Raw genomic sequence first — 6,000 nt, forward strand, 5'->3', positions numbered from 1 at the left:
TGCTTTATAAGGAAGCACACGCTTAACATTTCCTCACAATTAAATGTTTCTCATGGATACATTATGCCAGCTTGACTTTAACAGCAAGGCAAACTGATCACCATCACTTTGCAGATGAGCTACCCATAAGAGACTTTTTAACTAGATGTAAAATAATGATTCTTACTTCCTCAGTCCATAACATAATCAATTCTGTGGAAACAGGCCAGTATTGCATTCTGCTGTTTTGAGCTGCGTATCATAATGTTACACGTTTTATCTTTGGATCGTCTCAAATTCTTCTTAGTGCCTCTCAGTATTTTCCTGCCTGTTTGCAAAACTTTCCACTTTATCTTCACTTCTACCCTTAATTAAAATGCTGTTTGGTTTTTCTCAGAGATCGTTAATCAAGATACTCAAAGAAACATGATCAACACTTTTCGCTCTGAGACCCTTCTGGACTCTCCCTCTTACAACTCTGTGCATTTCTCAGCACACAGAGAAACTTGACTGCATCTAGTTACAGATGAATCCTGCTTCCTAGATGAACCTAGTTCTGACCTCACATCCAAAGCACCACCCAAATGAACTAATCCACTTGAAACTCCTTCCTCGTGAATTGAGCTGAAAAGAGAAATGTTTTCTGAATACAGTTGAAACACACAGAAGGCACTACATCTGAGCCAACTCCCACTTTCCATTTCCCGAAAAAACAAATACTATTGTACTTGAAGTGACATAATCATTGTTATCTGTTGCACTGTCTTCCACAATGGTGCTGAAAAATATGAAAATGTTTTCCCCCCAACTACACATAGGGTGGTGGTGAATGAATCAATCCCCCAAAAGAGTGTGTGTGTGTGATTTCTCCTAAATTTTTAGAATGTGGTTGGTACTTATTTGTATTCATCCTAAAAAAGTGGCCAAGGGTTCTCCATTTTTTCTTACTTTTAAAGCATTTCTAAAATATAAAAAACCTCTGCTGTTCCCAAGGGCTTATGACTTTCTTTGCAGCTTTCTGATGTCCACACTTCCTGTCATGCTTTGGGAGTGACACCAGGTTGCATTCTTCTCAGAGCATTCTGGGAAATATGGTCAGAAGCAGTGTCAGGCTCTCTCAAAAGCTTTCCACAGGCCACACTTTCTGGTGACAGATGATAAAGCAAGTTGCAACCACCCATTCTCCAAGAAAACAGCTGAAAATCACATATATACCATATTTGGAGGAAGAAAATATTTGTAGACATGTGAATGTGAAGGGATGATGAACAGCTTGCAAAACATGAGATCGTCTCATTAATGATGGGCAAACTGATCCCATCATAATTGGCAATTTGCTCACCAGATTTCAAATCTCATATTATGAACTCCATCAAAAGTTATATTTATTACAAGATTTAGTAGCAGAATCAGATTTAAACTTATAGGAATGCTAGTCCAGGGGCTTTTTAACGATTTTCTTTCTTTCTTTTTAATTTCCTTTAAATTTCTTAAAAGCAAAGGCCTCTCTGAGACACTAGGAAGTGCAGCTGCTTCTGCACACTTTCGAAATGGAATCAGAAATGTCACGAGATCTGGACACTAGGTGACTGGGTAACATTATTTCCAGAGGAAAAGATGGCTGTTTGAAATCTTAAAAGGTTAAAGAAAATGATTTTAAAGACCCTACATCTCCTCACATGACTGTCAGGAGAATCCCCTGTAAGTATACAGATGACATAGTTAAAGAAAATATAAATTAACTCATAATCAACTTTTTAAAAGTGTCAGGGTTTGTTGGATCAAGATCAGGGTTCATTATACATTTGAGAATTATGAACATACAAGATTCTACTTACCAACAGAGTCATTTAAAGTTTGGGGATGTGATACAGGCCATGACTGGTTGCAGTTTCTTGATGAGCATAAGCTGCATATTTGGGAATGCTCATTACTCCTTCACATGCTACATTTACCACAGCACACACTGTGCAAATGCTAGTGTACACCCAAAAATGTGAGATGGTCCATAGAAATATGAGTATATGGGAATACATATATGACAGCATTTTGATTATGAGATTATATATTGAGTCTACGGGGAGCTCAATTAACCAGAAAGTGTGGGTAATTAAGTTCAGTATAATGATGCAACTTTTTATTGACCTATATATTTCAAAACTTAAATTTGCTTTATAGTTATTTTCTGTGCTGTCCACTGGGACTAGTGATGGTAGTGGCCGTGGTCTAAGTTCAAAAGTTGTACTAGGAAAGCCAGAACATTTGATTTGTATGATCAAACATATTGTAGAAGTGTGAAATAATTTATCAGTTGAACTTTCATGGATTTTAAAAGAATGGCAAAAATGTTTGAACATGGGAAAGCTACATAAAAACTCTTAAATTATAATAAACAAGATTTAGTTGGGAAACAGCTTTATGCTCCAGTGAAACCAGCTATGATCTTCCAAAAGGAAAGTTAACAAAGAAGCTTACTATTTCAAATTATAGTTTTATTAATGTTTTATAGGATCTGTTTTTTTTTTAAAAAAAGCTGCCATGTATGGTTTAGTAGCAAATATTTATTGGGAATATATGTGCATTGAATATCATGTCTGAAATGTGGTTGAGGGTCAATTGATCACAACAATAGTTTCACTTGATAAACCAAAATGTGACATTCCTCTTCATGTTAAGAAACTTCATTTTCAGAATGAGTTTTTCCATTCCTGTTATTGTTATTTCTCACTTTCTTAAATTGATTCGTCCTCCATTGTGTCTCAGCTCATGTGAGACACCCACAACCTTCTTAGTCTCCCTTATAGATCTGATTAGGTCTGCAGTAGCCTATGAAAGATAGCCAATAGAATTAAACTGTTAATGAGATTAGAGAAAGCATTGATATTTTGCTTCAATGTGACAGGCAGTGGAAGGTAACTGAGAAATGGGAGTTGCATCGGGGTACAATTTGGCTCAGCTTACATGAAAGTGATGGAAGAAGAGAGGTGGAAAAGATTAAACATATGATCTCTATGTTTTATGCACATGTTATTCTCCTGCCTTGCCATACCAAAGATCTCCACATATGACTCATCCTCACAAATTATTGATTAAAATTATTTTTATAGTATCTTTCAGACCCTGAGATAGGAAGTAAATTCAACAGAAACATTAAAAGCAATGAACATAAAAAAGAGTTTTAAAAATACATGCAAAAGGAGCAAGACTATAGATTCATATTGCAGGACTGCACTGATAAGTCACAGTCAGTAAAGAAAACAGGTAACGTGCAGATACCAAGACTGCAGTAGATAATAATAATAATAAATAATAAATTTTATTTATATCCCGCCCTCCCCAGCCGAAGCCGGGCTCAGGGCGGCTAACAACAATTGCCAAACCTAGTTGTTAATGCTGACTGGTGGCACCATTTGCTGTTTAATACAATATTGAAATTTGAAAGGTGGAAAAGTTCAGTGGCAGCACATGTCAAGCATTTCTAGATATTTTATTCCCGCTATGAGACATGCATTTCCTTTAAAACAACTGGCTCAGAATGTTGCTGGTGTGAAATACTAGACACTGATCGCTGTGCTACTTTTGGAAAACAGTGATCTTTCTAATGAAGTAATGAACACTTGCCAAGTTTTGAAAGGATAAGTAGCATGCATCTGATTTAAATCACTCTCTTTAATAATTGATCCATGGTGGGTTGACCTGGTACAGAAAGCTCTGCCTTCCTCAACTCTAATTAGAAAAAAAACCCCAATAATTTATTTTAACAGAATTCTGTGGAGAATTGTGGGCAGATAATCTCACAGACTGTTACAAGCAGCAACTTTTCTGAACTGTGTGTTGCCCCTAGAGTAACACTGATAAATAATACATATTCAGACACTGTCATTTGAGGCCTTGAAACAAAGTCTGGATGGCCATCTGTTGAAGATGCTCTAGTTCTGGATTTCCTCACTAGGCCAAGCTTGGACTAAATGGCCTACAAGGCCCACTCCAGCTCTACGATCCTGTCATAGGATTCCAAAATCCACAGTTGGGCAACAGCTTCATAAAGATCAGCTAGAACATTAACAAAATTGTGGCATGCTTCCATGTTCGGCAGAAGAACTCTTCGTCAGGTGGGAGGGACAATGATTTGTTTGAAAAGAAAATAGCAGAATTAGGTTGGATGTTATAACCAGGAAGTCAGCTCGTAAATTCAGCTCCATGATGGAGAATGCAGGTTGACTAAGTTCCCCCCAGGTGCGACAGATCTCAGGTTACATATCTCAGGTTCTGGGATAAAGAAGCAATGGTTGCATGCCATTTCTGAGAAGGTAAAACTCTGGCTTGTAACCTTAAAAGAAACCTTCAAAGAAACACACAGGTTCCTGGTTAGGCAGAGAACAAAAGGAAAGATAGCTGTGGCAGTTCTAAAATTTATCCGTATGGGATGTCTCCAAACTGGGTGAATGGGCAACAAAATGGCAGATGAAGGTCAATAGAAGTAAGTGTAAAGTAATGCAGACTGCGACAAAAATCCTGACTTCATATGCACTGATGGGGTCAAGAAAGAGATCTCAGATGGAGATACTAAGTAGAATGACATTTTTGAGATGTAAAGAAGAAACAGCAGCTTTTTAGGACCACAGGGATTCCTATCACCTGGTGTTCAAACAACTCATCCATCAATGACTTCACTCATTGGTTAAGAACGGTGGAAATCAGGAGCAGCCAAGCTGGCTCATCTCACAGAAATCACTCGTACCTGCACATTTTGATTCATAACTTTCTTTCTAGGCAGGCTAGAAACTTATTTAAAATGAAAGCATCTATAAAATGAGAGCTCAAAGCCTGGGCCCCTGTTGGCTGTAGGCCTGATAAATTAACACCCCCTTCACCCACATCTTAGTGGCCTTTGGGACAGCACTGGATTGGCAGCAGTCACAAATGCAGCCACATTTGGACTTGCCACCAACCACCTGGTGCTGCCCTGCCCTGACACACCCCCATCCTTGTGACCAGCAGAAGCAAGAGAGCTGGGAGGGTAGCACAGCAGCTGGGCCTCAGCTCATGTGCTGGAACTGAAGCTTTATATTTAGCTAACCATATTGAAATGCATTTTGGCTGTACGTGAGAATGGAGAAGTGGCTCCAATAATAAAACTGGAATGATTACATTGTGGCAAGGGTGACATTTGCTATTATTGTACAACAAATTATTTTTGCTCTCCTACTCTTCTTTCTACTCCCTTCAGATATATGAATGCTGATCATTCTTTGGGTATCTGAGCAGAATCAGATATGATGGAAAGAAGAGGAAACTATTATCCAGTTCAGCCTCCTATCATTTTCTGGCAAATTTCTGCATTAAATGCATGTTTATTTTCATGTTGTGATGCAAACATGAAAAAGGCAGATTTAGAGGTAAACATGAAAATGGTTTAAACGGATTGTACATCAGAAGAGCTAATGTGCAAAACAGAAGGTCTAAAAATCTCCCCCTGGAGATTTGCTTCATGGGGTGGGGGTTGTTTTTTGCAGTTAAAAAAAGAAGCTTTCTGAAGCTTTTATATAGACAGGTCTGAATAAAGTACTGTGGATGTTTGACTTCTTGTATCCCACCATATAAAAAAGGACAAAACACTTAGTGAGTCACAGTGCAATCCTATCATGAACTATTGAATTCAATAGGATTTGATTCAACAGGATTTGAGTGGGAATGGACAGACCAGTTCTCAGAGAGGAAAGGACTAAGTCTATCTCATTTCCAGGTAGATTTTTAGTGAGAAATCATTTTTTTAAAAAATCACCCCCGAAACACATATTTAGAAGTACTTACAAGGGAGTAGTGAGGTGGTCCGAGGGTTGCATACTGCCTCCTTTCCTCTCTCAAAATAGTTTTCCTTTAAAATGCATCTAGCCACCCACAGCCTGAGCAGCTAGCATGTGGGGCTTCATGTTTCTGCTACTTTGAGGCACATAAAGCTAATCAGGGAATGATGGGACTTGATGGCAACCCACTGCTCCCGTGGAAATTGATGGGGGT

The sequence above is a fragment of the Podarcis muralis genome, chromosome 3 (genome assembly GCF_964188315.1).
Source record: "Podarcis muralis chromosome 3, rPodMur119.hap1.1, whole genome shotgun sequence".
Classification (NCBI taxonomy): domain Eukaryota; kingdom Metazoa; phylum Chordata; class Lepidosauria; order Squamata; family Lacertidae; genus Podarcis; species Podarcis muralis.